Below are 14454 nucleotides of genomic sequence, written 5' to 3' on the forward strand. Positions count from 1 at the left end.
TAAAACTTATCCAGTTTTTATCCCATCACTTACAATGCCAGATTCAATGTCCACCTATTTTTCAACAAGGAAGACAAAGTAATTTATCACATTACCACATTTTAATTTAAGAACAATGTTTCCAAATTTATGATGATAATTTTCATAGCCAAGTTCATTGAGTGCCTGTCATTACATTTATAAGAAATGAAAACAATGTCATATTAACAAAAGACAATATATTCCTATTTCAATTAATTTTCTATTAACCATGAAATAACTCACAAAACAAATCTACTTAGACTACACTCTAAGAAGATGCTAGGACATGATATCAGGACAAATTAGGCACCTTGGTTACCTAAACCTATAATCAAAGATAGCATCTCTATGTGGAAGAATTCAAAATAATTTTTTTATATTGTCTATATTTTGTATCTAATCTGAACTGAAGCTAAAAGCACACTAGATGTTTTCTCAAACCACAACTTTTGCCAATGATTATCATCCAACTTCCCTGAGCAGCAAGTTGAAAAAACAAAACAAAAGATTAATCTAGCCCAACAAAATATACTTGTTCTCATTACTATTGCTGTATTATCTTGTCTATGTATGATGTTTAAAATCTAATTCTTACGTCTTTGTTAATGCATAGCCAAAAATGCTTTCATAAATAAAAGTAGTTAAATTACAGCTAGTTTGGGTAATGGTTTAAAATAGTTGGTGCATTTTCTAACAATGTAATAACATAATAAGAGAAAATATCCAATAAATTGTATTATAAATGGACATAATCCAAGTTATCATTTCCAAGAGAAATTCACTAACTTTATATAATGCCTCTTCCAGTAACTAAATGAAGGCAGCACAGGTAATTATACCACAGAAATGATGTAATGATTCATGAGTTGAAAGGAATAAGAGATTGTGACTCATCAATGAAGATACACTTTAAGGAAAGAGCAAAGGATAGATTGAATTAAGGAGTTATAATTTAATAGTTGTCATTTCTGAAGCTTACAAGAAAACTTTACTGTAAAAAAAATAAAAATTATAAAAATGGTCACCTATGGAGTCAGAGAGCCAAAGCTCAAAAAAATTTTTGAAGTCAGAGAGAGACCTTGTATAATAGAAATTTATTCTCTAATTGTATTTTCCCAAAGGTCAAATTTCAACTTTGTCTATGATCTATGGAATATAGTGATACCTCAACTTTATACATTTAAATACTATCTGGTTAAACTCTATTCACATTCAGACTTTTGAGAAGGGAATTGGAAAAGGAGCTCACTGCAGATGTAAAGGAATAATGTGTTACCAGGAGTTAGTATCTAAAAGTTACTTAAATTATTTAAAATGTCAGGTGTCCCCCACTTATAATTTAGCAAAAGTCCAACCTCTACCACAATATCAAGTATTTTACAATCAAGTAGAATTGTCTTATATTCCCCTAAGAAAAATCTGACATTAATAGCATTTTATCAAATAAAAGATTACAAGACTCAGCATTGTCATTTAGCAACTAAAACTACATTACCAGTTTAATATGTACATTTGCTATAAATAGTTTTTGTTAAGTACCCTAAATTAATGCTATTCTCTTTCTTTTCTTTTATGATAAGGTTCCCTTTTATTTTAGTAAGACTTTGTGGTGAACCAAGACAACTCAACAGTGAAATTTTCATAATAACTTAAAAATAGATTCAATGTATGTCAAGAGTGGAAAGAATATAACAATTGGAGAGCTGAGTCAATGACAGTCAATGAGATTGCCAGACTCCCTCTCCTTAATTCATTTCTCTCCTTAGTGCATATCCCATTCTAATATGCTATATAATTTAATTACTTACATTTCCTTAATTTGTTGACCCCTTCAATACCAGCTATAGAGTCCCGAGGTCATATTTGTAGAATGAATGCATGTTTTTATAGAATGAATGAACAAAGATATGATTGAACAAGCCATTTCTCTCTTTCTTACATTTCCGACCATAAGGCCCCAAATGGATGAGAGCCAATGTATACTTGATGAATAATATTCATGATGTTGTATAACATTTTGATCTCGGAATAAAAAGCCTCAGTTATCTCTTAGTGAATTTCTGTTCAGTCTGTGACATTGCATGAATAATAATTATGTAAGCAGTCTTTAACAACAAACTTAAAGTACATATTTTCTCCAGTTTATTTTTAGGAGGAAAATAAGTTGAATAAAAATTAAGTAAATAAAAAAATAAGTAAATATTTGTACTCATTGCTTTAAAGTTATTATATTTATTTATGTTCAGATAAAAATGCAATCCTTGATTTAGTATCTATTTATAATTTTGATTAAGTCATTTTGAAAGGTTTTTATTCAAGAGCATTATGACATTCCCTTTTCAACATTCATATATAATTAGAAAACAAATGCTTGTATTTATTGACTTAAAAAAAAAACAAAAAAAGAAAACTATACCAAACTGCTTAATATGTATTCCAAGATGAGCTTCTAGATTGTATTTATGTAGGAATAAATTTAGCATATAAATACTTTGAAATTTATACCTAAATATGAAAACTGAAACACAGGAAACAACCTTTTTAATACATATTATATGCTGGATATACACATAATAATAGCACAATATCTTTAGGGGATACAAAAGAGAAGAAAATAAAAAAAATTAGATGTAAACTGAGAAAATCTATTTCTCCATGAATAACGTGGGTTTATTTTTTTTTTTCAAATAGATTTTTTTTTTTTAGCCTTTGCTAACGGTCACATAACACAAACATGATCTTAAACATAAAACCACTTTCTTCGGTGGCAAACTTGAATACTTCACAGATGAATAAGATCAAATGACTGTTATTTCTTTTTATTTATATTTTGGTTTTATAAATTATTTTTGGAATAGAGTTCATCATCACAATATTTTCTTAAAAGGACTCCAGGTAAAGTTAAGATTAAATTTAAAATATAGTTACAACAAAAAATTTAAAGTATAGTTAACATTCATTTTGTATACAATGGTATTATCTACCCTGGTTTAAGGGCTATAGTGGGTATCGGTGCTTCTCAGAAAAATTTCTGGTTCTCCTTCTTCTGATCCATGGTAGGCTTTCATTTCCTAGTTTCTATGAAATTAGATGTGGCCTCGTGACTTGCTCTGGCCAGTGAAATGTGTGAAGAATTGTTGTGAGTCACTACCATGGAGAAAGATGTAAGTGCCAGCATATGATACGCCCTGTCTCCTTTGGCTTTCTTCGCAACTAATGACATGAATTTTCTTTTATTTTGCATTCCTGAGTAAGGAGGTCATAGAGCAGAGCCTTCAGTTAACCCTCAAGAGATATGTAGAAACAAAAGATATCAATCTTTGTTATATTAAGCCACTAATATTTGGGCATTGTTTGTTACTGCAGCACGTTCTAGCCTTTCCTGAGTAATACAAAAATTGCTACTTAAAAAAGTGTACTGATATTTTAAAAATTATAGTATGAAACCTTAGCTTATAGTTGACATTCAGGGGGAAAAGTTTAAAATAGGAGAGTTTCTGCTGTTGACTTGTACAGAGGAATCAATGGAAGGTTCTGGGAACCGGGGGTGGGGGCATATAGGATATGGAGTCAGAAAAAGCAACGTTCAAAAGCTAAGTGGAGATTAGAGCCTACAGAATAAAGGATAATGAAAGTCTTGGCTATATGTGGTTTGTAAAATGAGGATGGACACAGAACATTCCAATGGTCCCAAGGGAAATGTTTTTGCCAAGACTGTGGGTGTTGAGGTGAGGGAAGTGCTGGGGTGCTCCTAGGTATATAGAATTCAGACTTATATTTGATTTTTGCTGATAGAAGGATCATGACTGTGGAAGAAAAGTGTCACTCCTGCTTTGCAAGCATTCTGTAGATATCCAGAATTAGAGATCTTCAGAGGAATAAACCTGCTCTAAGCATCAGCTCCCTGTCAACTCCTGCTATAAACGTACTCTAAGATCCTACAAGGGAGGTCTTTCTCTAAGCACATGCACAGTCTCTTGACCATGGCCAATGGTAGATTAAATCTCATCTTATGACACTTCTTTCTATCTTGTATTACTAAGTTATGCGTGTTTTATGTTCCATAATAGATAATAAGCTTCTTGAAGGAACATTATTTTAAATTTGTCATTATATAGTGTCTGAAATGTGTTAGAATATTCATTCTTCTACTCACAATCAGTATCAAATACCTACTTGGTTCTAGGTATTGTAAAATAACACTGAAAATACAGAAATTAGTAAGGTTGGGGCACCTGGGTGGCTCAGTCGGTTAAACATCTGCCTTTGGCTCAGGTCATGGTCTCCGGGTCCTGGGATTGAGCCCCATGTTAGGCTCCCTACTCAGCAGAGAATCTGCTTCTCCCTTTGCCTCGCCCCTTCCTTGCCTCTGCTTGTGCTCTCTCTTGCACTCTCTTTATCTCTCTCTCTCTCAAATAAATACATAAAATATTCAAAAATGGGCAAGCCATTCTACCTGATTTTATTACTCATGGTTAATCTAGAGAAACAGAATCAATGTGTGTGTGTGTGTTTGTTTGTGTTTGTGTGTATGTGTGTGTGTTTAGTGAAAGAGAGAGAGATTTTCAGGAACTGGCTTACATGATTGCAGAGGCTTGGTAAATCCAAGATTTGTGGGATAAGTTGGCAGACTAGAGACTCAGGGAGAAATTGAAGTTAAAATCCAAAGGAAGGGCAGCCTGGGTTGCCCAGTGGTTAGTGCCATCTTCAGCCCAAGGTGTGATTCTGGAGACCCAGGATCGAGTCCCACATCAGGTTCCCTACATGGAACCTGCTCTTCCCTCTGCCTGTGTCTCTGCCTTTCTCTCCCTCTCTCTCTCTCTCTCTCTCTCTCTCTCTCTCCATGTGTCTGTCATGAATAAATAAATAAAATCTTTTAAAAAAATCCAAAGGAAGTCTCCCAGCAGAATTCCATCTTGTTGAGGGAAAGACAGTCTTTGTCCTACCAAAGCTTTCAACGATTGGATGAGGCCCACCCACATCATGGAGGGTAGCCTGTTTTAATGAAGTCCACCAATTTAAATGTTAACATCATCTAAAATATATCTACACAGAAACATCCAGAATAATTTGGGCCAAATGTCGGGGTACCTTGGCCTAGCCAAGCTGACACACAAAATTAATCATGACACTCAACACAAGAATCACTAAATTAAAATCAACTAAGGAAAAGAGATGTGTAAAAGTACATTTCCAGTATAGTGAAAACGTAGATGAACATGGTACAATGAGAAAATATTTGGTGTATGGAGCCGAACCAAACTGAGAGGTCAGGAAAGGTATCTGAGAGATGTTAAATTACTAATGAAAATGAGAGGTTACTTTTATGGGGGGTGTGTTTGTATTTGTGTGTGTGTATGTGTTTTAGTAGTGGTACTAATAATGGTAGTGAGATAAGATCCATAAAAAATACCCTACTATAGAGTGATGGAGTTATGGTGCCATACTAAAGGGCCAGAGATGGAAGAGAATATGAATTACTTGAAAACTGCATGGGAAACAAAGCTAGAAAGGTCAAGAATGTTCCTATATTAAGATTCTTTGATATTAGCCTAACAACTTTGGAATTTTGGGGGGAAATCAGTGTAGAATTTTGAGGGGTATAACAAGATCAGATTGGAATTTAAGAACAATCACTTTTACAGGAGGCAGTAGACTAGAATAAGGGAAGGCCAAAACAGTCACCAGTCTGGAGGATGTTTCTTTCTTTCTCTCTCTCTCTCTCTTTCTCTTTAAAGACTATTTATTTATTTATTTGAGAAAGAGAAAGAGCATGAGCAGGGTGTGAGGAGAGACAGAGGGGGAGGGAGAAGCAGGCCCCCCGCACTGAGCACAGAACGGGATGTGGGGCTGATCCCAGGACCCTGAGATCATTACCTGAGCTTAAGGCAGCAGCTTAAACTGACTGAGCCACCCAGGTACCCCTGGGGGATAATGTTTCTATAGATAATACTCAAAATATTCCAATTCCCAGGGATACCAATTTATTGAGAATATTTCATTTATATTTGTCAACAAACATACAAGTAGATTCAGGGGAGTCACCTTTAACTTCATTACAGTTTTTCTCCTAGGGCTATTTCTTGTGCTTAGGGTTTATGAAATTAAATTGCATGGGACCCAAAGTGGTCTAATTAGTAACTGATAGCAAATATATGACATTGAGATAAGATATACAGAGGATATATAGTAAGCTTGGAATAAGTCCTTGCAGTATAAACATGTTTATGTGACACAGTTTTAAACAAACAACCACCCTCACTTAAAACCAGCATTCCAGTTCATCCACACTCAGCATTTCACTTCCTTTGTTGTTTGGTTTACTCCCTTGGAGTGCTTCTGTCATAGTATTTCTCTCCTACCAAATTTAAACATATCTTGAAAGCAGTTCAGTTTTGATGTCCCATACCGCTAATATTTGAATATAGTGTGTTCTAAACAAATGTTGCATAAATACATAAAAAAATAAAAACAGAACATTTTCAGCCTCTTTGAAAAATTTTTTGATGACTTAAGCCCCAGGAGCAATTAAATATCCTTCTGAGTAATGCTAGTAAATAATCACTACGTAAAGGAAAACCTATCATTTATTAAATGGTGAATTATTCTAATTAAAAAAATAAAACAGATCAGCTGAGATCACACTGGCATTAGCCCACCCATATGAGACAAAGAAAAATAACTGGAGTTAATTTGTAGTGTTTGTGGGGATCTGTCTGAAAATAATTGCCCAGTTCAAATACCCTTGTGAAAATTTGCAGTGTTACTTCTGAATTTTAAAAAATACAATACTTTAAGGCCTTGATAAACATGAATTGATGTCCCCAAATCCATTTGTGATTCAACTAAATGTTTTATATCGGCCCATTTTGTATTTTAATACATATTATTTCTTTAAATGAGATAGGAACTTTATATTGAGTGGTAGCAAATGAGAAGACTTGAAGTCACAATCCTATTCTTGAGCAAACGAATTATTTTGGATTTAGCCTATATCTCAGAGGGATATAACATGAGCTGTAAGAACAAAAGACTGCCACTGAATTGTAGCACCATAGAAATACATCACACTGTATTAAACCACTGTCTGGTTTTATAAAATGTAAACTGAAAGTAATGAACTGGGATAAAGCCAGAAAAATAGAAAACAGTATCTGTGCAAATCCAAAAATAGGAGAAATAAACTGTTTAGAACACTTCAGAGATAAAATAGCCACTACTTGTCAAAAGCTCCTATGATCAGCAAAATTATTTTTTCTCATGACCAACACATTCATAGTTTTTTAGGAAGATTCTATGTATCCTATCCATCTCCAAATGTGCTATACATCTTCTCGAAAAGTCCTTCTGGATAAAATTATTGTTCTAAGAATAAACTTCAAATTCTGAAATATTCAAAAGAAAATTTTCTCCCAATATTACTATATCCACCTGCTCTCTGTTTGCATCCACACAACTGAACAGGACAGCTGAAAAACACAAAATCTCCCTGACTGGCCTCATTTTGAACTGATGACCATTAAGTCAAGAGGTTCTTCACTGCTGCCCATAAGCACAGTACTGTTCCTGGACCACGTAGGCTTCCTTCCACACTCTACTTCCATGTAGGCTGTGTCATACCTTCACACTTCCCCTTGACAACCATTCCCCATGCTTATCCTCAGCACATGAATATGCTTTCTATTTATAAGAAAAAAAAAGAAACAGTAGGAAGAAAATGTCTTCAAGTCCCACCATCACTGTATCTATCCACACATGAGCACCAACGCCCACATATGTTGCTTTTCCTCCTATTATTATCAATGAAATCTCCTAGCCCTTAGCTATGACCAATCTCTATTTTTCCTCAAGTGTTCATCCCTTCTTATCTATCCGAGGATACCTCTTGAGGAATTATTTCCTAATCATCTAGTAACATCAGTTTTTCCTTTCTATTGGATCATTCTCATCGTCGTACAAATACACTATTATTTCTCCCATCCTAGAAAAGTATCCTCAATTGTGCCAAATTCTTCCTATAGCTATCTCTGTACTTTTTTACTCCCCCTTTCAGGAAAATTTTTGAGAAGAGTAAGTTATAATTGCTGCCACAATTTTCTTTTCCAATTCTCTCTTGAACTCACTCCAATCAGGCTTTTGTATATGATGCTTAACATGTCCAAATTTGAGCTCCCAGCACTCCTGATATCACCATTCTCCCCACAGCATATGTTGTTCTTAAAACCTTTTCCATCTCATTTCTCCATTTGCTCATTGCCAAACACTTGGAGCCACATTTTTATTGCTCTCTTTTTCTGCACCCCACAGACAATCCATTAAAAAAAAATCCTGCCAAATTCTATCTTCAAAATATATTGTAAAAACAGACCATTTCTTTTATCTGCAGTTCTGTCAGTTTGGTGCAAGCCACCATGTATCTTGCCTGAATGTGTGCCCTACTTACTGTTCTCCTTGCTTCTACTTTTGCCTCATATCAATCTATTTCTCATATAGTACTTAGAGAATAACAAGACTCTGGAGGAAAAAAGAAAGAAAGAAGAAAGAAAAGAAAAGAAGAAAGAACGAAAGAAGAAAGAAAGAAGAAAGAAAGAAAGAAAGAAAGAAAGAAAGAAAGAAAGGAAGGAAGGAAGGAAGGAAGGAAGGAAGGAAGGAAGGAAGGAAGGAAGGAAGAAAGAAAGAAAAAGGTGCAATGGTTTCCCAGAGTAAGAAGAAATGTTCTTGACTATGGCCTATAAAGCCCTACTATGTCCTATGAAGTTCCCCCTTTACATCTTACCTTATCTTCAACTTTCTCATTGCTTTCTTTCTACTCGGAGTATGTTTTTCTTACTGTTTCTCCAACAAGGCAGACATGCTACTATTTCACAGTCTTCTTACAAATACCTTGTCTGGAAGGATCCCCACAGCCTCCTCTCTCACCGTGTACAGTGTTATCCTACTCAGCAAGATCTTCTCAGACTGCTGCACCTAAAATTCGATTCTGCTACCCCACATCTCCTCCCTATTTTCATATTTTAATTTCTTCTTGGTAGGTATCACTATCACAATAAATATCTATCATTTTATATACATATATATATATATATACATACCTATATACATTATATATATAAAATTTTGACTTGGGTTTGCTTGTAAACTGGCTTTCTGGGGGAAAAGGCAGCCCCAATTTGTAGCATTTGCTGAATTCCGTGGTATCCATGGAGTTGGATTATGTGTGTTATGTTTCGCAGCTGTGTGTTCAATGACATGTTGGTAGCCTGAAATTGGTCATGGTTAGCATATAACATATATTTGCTTAATGAATGAATTAATTTTAATAGGCTAAGACAATTTGAATAAAAGTATTCCCTTCCAACTGGAAGGAAACAAACACATTCAATACAGCAAATGGCACATGACCATAAAATCAAGTAGATTTTGGACTTATGAAACACAACGGGAAGGAGACTGCTGGGATAGAGATTTCAAGTGGAAGATACAAGTAAGAGTAAGATGTATAAATGGTGAAGAAATGCATATCTTAAAATAACTCTCTATAGATTAGCACTATCCAGATATTTACTATAATAACTTTAAAATTTTATTCAGAATTTAAAAGCTGAATTGAAAGCTCTACTAAAATGAATTTGCATACACAGAGAAACAATTGTGACTAATTTAATTACAAGCTAGGATCACTTTCCATGATCTTTTTTTTTTTTTTAAGATTTTATTTATTTATTCATGAGAAACACAGAGAAAGAGACAGAGACATAGGCAGAGAGGGAAGCAGGATCCCCACAGGGACCCCCATGTGGGACTCAATCCCAGACCAGGATCATGCCCTGAGCTAAAGGCAGACGCCCAATGGCTGCGCCACCCAGGCATCCCCACTTTTTATGATCTTAATGGTTAACACACAGTTCATCATGATATCATCTTCCCCACATTGTTGAGTAATATCTTCCAAGAAAGTAAAAAAGTGCCTGAGGAAAATAGATAAGTGTATGAAACCTAAAAAAAAAAAAAAGAAAGAAAGAAAAAAAAAGAAAGCTAAGGTTAGAAGAAAACTTGGAAGTGATAAGGAATATTGAAAGGAATAAATATAGAAAGTAAATAAAATAATAAACAATATAAAAGTTACTAGCTTGCTCATGGACGTCAATATTTAATGTTATCTTGGTATGTGCAAGAAACAAAAAAGAAAGAAAATTGTCATAGCATTGTTTCCATAAAGATTCACCATGTCTCTCAAGCACAACATATTATATTTGAAGAATTAGAGACATACCTTGTGCAGTGGATTCATAGACACAATCCATGTAGGAGTCCCTGAAGAACTGTGTTGTTAAAGCAGAGTTCTTGGACATCCTTGAAGATCTACAGAAGGTGAAAGAGAGAGGGGATATGATGAAGACATTGAGTTTCAAGTCATGGGAAGAATGATTCAAGAAATTTAAGAGCCTGTTTGTCCTTCTCCGATTGACTTACTTCACTCAGCATAATAAAGTGTATGTTCTCATTCATTTGGGGAATATAAATAATAGTGAAAGGGAATATAAGGGAAGGGAGAAGAAATATGTGGGAAATATCAGAAAGGGAGACAGAACATAAAGACTCCTAACTCTGGGAAATGAACTAGGGGTGGTGGAAGGGGAGGAGGGCGGGGGGTGGGGGTGAATGGGTGACGGGCACTGAGGGGGACACTTGACGGGATGAGCACTGGGTGTTATTCTGTATGTTGGTAAATTGAACACCAATAAAAAATTAATTTATTAAAAAAAAGAAATTTAAGAGCCATGTAAACCTGCAAGATGTGAACAACTTAATAAAGCAACGTCAACTGATAGTGTAACTGTAGTCTTCCAGTGAATTGAAGAGATCTAATGCAAAAGTGATTAGTTCACACAGCAAATTTGCAATCATACTGAAATTCAGGTTTTCTTTATTTTAAATGAATGACTTCTCATACATTTATTTCAGAGATGAGATGAGAACTAATGTGGCAGGACTTAATAACAGATGGGATGAAATTAACCTGAATTATGTTAAAAAAAAAAAAAAAAAGCCAGTTTCAAGCTTGAGGAAGGTCATTTTCCTATTCCCCCAAACCACATGTGTCATATACATTGAAGAGAGGTAGAAAAAATAATAAGACAATCTTTAGATCCCTTACCAAGGAGACCTAGAGTTTACAGGGGAATGAGGTCACATTATAGAGATCTTTGAATGCAAAGTGGATTGAACTTAACTCTATGGAGACTGAAGAGGCTTAAAAATATTCATCTAACAAAGTAACATAGTAAATTCTGTGCTTTTGGAATATCATATCTTGCAGTAGTGTTTAGAACATACTGAGAACATACTGAGAATGAGATTGAAGTTGAGGAAAACATAAAACTAATGCATTAGTATAACAGAAGCAATAAAATCCTAAACTGGTGAAGGAGCAGTGGGTATAGGCAAAGAGTCATATTTGAAAGATAATGTTCATTTGGAATATATACAATTTAGAAGCTCCTTGAATTTAGGAGATAAAGATTATACGGAGTTTTGAAGCCTGAAAGAATGGCAGTATGGTAAATTAATTTAGCAATCCAAGAGAAGAGGCAAGTTTATTCATTCAAGAATATTTATTGAGGGATGCTTGGGGTGGCTCAGCAGTTGAGCATCTGCCTTTGGCCCAGGGCGTGATCCCAGGGTGATCCCAGGGTCCTGTGATAGAACCCCGCATCAGGCTCCCTGCAAGGAGGAACTTGCTTCTGCCTCTGCCCGTGTCTCTGTCTCTGTCTCTCTCTCTCTGTGTCTCTCATGAATATAAATTAAATCTTTAAAAAATATATATTTATTGAGCACTTACTATGTACCAGGCAGTGAGCTCGATACCAGCGATAAAGAGATATATGATATTCTCTTTCCTTAAGTAGCTTGAAGTTTACTGGTAGATAAATGAAGTAAGATGAAAAGTGAGATCATAGAATGAATTCAAGTGGCCAGGGGATCTCATAGAAATAAATCAAGAGGCATTAGAAATGTGAAACCAAAAATATTTTTGCGTTTATTATCCCAGTGATATTTTTCATTTTAGTAAAACAAAAAGTTTTCCTGCCATATTTGCAGCTGTGTAATGAGATCACTACCAGTGCAAAGCTTAAGGAATCAAACATTGTGAATTTCGTGTGTTATAGAAAAGGTCTTGTTAGAGAAAAAGGAAAATGAAGTTGTTTCAACATAATTAATTATAATAAAGCTATTCTCAGTCCCAATTTAGTTTTAAATTTAATTATGGAAGATACATTTAATCATGGAAAATATGACTTTGAAAAAGAGAAGTGCAAACGAAAGAAGAAAAATTGTATGCATGACCAAATGAGATGAGACTGTTTGCAGCTTTAACTATAGTAGCCTGAATTCTGTTCCAAAAAATTGATTATATTTATCTCTGTTGCTTATCTAATTAATCCTGGTCAGACTCTCTAGAAGAAACCAAGTGGGAAAACCTGCCCATTTTCAAGAGGACATGGCTGCTGTAGATGTCAGAGTCCCCACCAGCAAAATGGCAAAGGTCAGTTTGCCACTGTAGTGGCAGGATTACATTTCTGTTACTGTAAATAGATCTCTGACTTCAATCTGCCACATATATTAAAGCTGCCATACATATTATGCTTTCATAATGTATGTGTAGCTTCAAATTTCCAAATTGATGTTAGACTCACATATACAGTCAAGGGCAAAATATTCTTTGTGACTTTGAGTAAGATAATTTCTCAAAGCATTAAAGTCTTGAATGTGGGAAAAATAAAAAGTACTTAAACAGCCTGAGGAATGAGGAAAATTTTCTCTTTCACATTAAAACTTTCTTTTTCATTATTTGAGTTTTACTAAAGATCCAAATTAATTCAAACATGGAAAACTAATTCACACATCAAAAATACAAAACAAAGGCAAAAGTTATGATCAACAGATTGACTTATCTAAAGTCCTTTTTAATGTCTATGCCTTTTCATGCAATGATTTTGGAACAGAATGAAGAACTATGAGGTATAACAGTATCACAAATACATTGTGATAATAACTGCATTGAGTCTGGATCCAAAACCAAAACAGTAAGGGATCTGTGGTATAACTGTATATTCCATCTTTCCCACTGAAATTCCCTCAGTGGCACTCAGAATTTGTTACACAAACAATTTTGGAAACCTCTACACTGAAGGAATAGTTGAGAAAACCTTTTTGAAAGCTACCACACTATTTATATATGTATAAATTAGCACCCTGCACTAAGATAATTTTATTTGGTAATGAAAATCCATCAGATCGGAATTAGGACTGAGCATTGTGATGTTAACTTTGGTATGCACATTCCTCAGCATATCATTGCAAGTGAAATGCAATTCATCTTGTCCCACAGGCACATTGGTTCCTTGGAATGGGAAGATTCCTGCTCTGTGGATCTGTCGACTTGGCAAATAACATTAAGGAGGGGACTTTACTGAAATTTTTGTTTAAAGAACAAAAATGAACAAAACATTCCACATATTGCAAAGTATCTTTTAAAAGACTTTAGTGAGATATGACTCCTAGGTTACTCAATAAAGGTTTAAGTATGTTTTCATACATGGAATGAATGTATGATGCGTTATGTAGATATTAGATATATATGTTTTATATATGTATAAATATGTATCTGAGGAAATTGAGTCAAAGAGTTATATTCCAATAAAACTTAAAGCCCAGTTTGGTAAGAGGTTTTAGGTAAACTCTTGATTTCTATGATTATAAACAAGTAATGGAATTTCCATGTTATAATGATAGCAATCTACCTAGACCTGATTCAACCTCTTCCAATTTTCAATTAAAATACCTGTAAAGATTCAAAGAAGAGAGAAGCCGAGAACCACAATTTGGGCTGAAGTTAGCAAAAGATCAAATCCCAAATATCCAGTAAATGATCCCTAAGTGCATCACTAAGTGTGCTATAATTTGCAATGCACTTTGGAATTGTATGTGTTCTGTAGTCTTAAATAGATAAACACTAGCTCTGAGAAAGGAAGTAAAAGCCTATGACTTACACAACTGCCTGAACCTGGCTTCAGGGCCTAGGAATGTGAGGAATGTAAAATCAAATAGTCAACCCCTACACCACAGCGTGGGGACAGAGAGGAATTGTACCCCTAATTTTCTCTACTCCCTATCTCCTCATGCTGACTCAAAACATTTTTTAATTACTTTAAAAAACAGTCATACTGACAGCACAAATACCAGCAGCACTAGAGACAGAAGTGGTGAGAGGTGGCGCCTTGCACCATGAGGTAGACTGTGGCACTAGGAACAACACTGAAGTAGAGAAAAATAGGAAGTTAATATGGCACTGTGGCAAGAGCCCATCAATGAAAGAGAATCAAGTATATTCATAAATGATAAAGGTAGCATTTCAAATCAAGGGAAAAA

General features: G+C 34.7%; 1 long non-coding RNA gene across 1 annotated transcript; it reads left to right on the forward strand.

Moving 5' to 3' along the window:
* Nucleotides 1-9242: 9242 nt before the first annotated feature.
* On the forward strand, nucleotides 9243-13627 carry LOC144292909 (uncharacterized). The gene is made up of 3 exons (XR_013360308.1): nucleotides 9243-9505; nucleotides 12475-12568; nucleotides 13415-13627. It is a non-coding gene; the product is annotated as an uncharacterized LOC144292909 (long non-coding RNA).
* Nucleotides 13628-14454: the final 827 nt, after the last annotated feature.

The sequence above is a fragment of the Canis aureus genome, chromosome 21, assembly GCF_053574225.1.
Source record: "Canis aureus isolate CA01 chromosome 21, VMU_Caureus_v.1.0, whole genome shotgun sequence".
In the NCBI taxonomy this organism is placed as follows: Eukaryota; Metazoa; Chordata; class Mammalia; order Carnivora; family Canidae; genus Canis; species Canis aureus.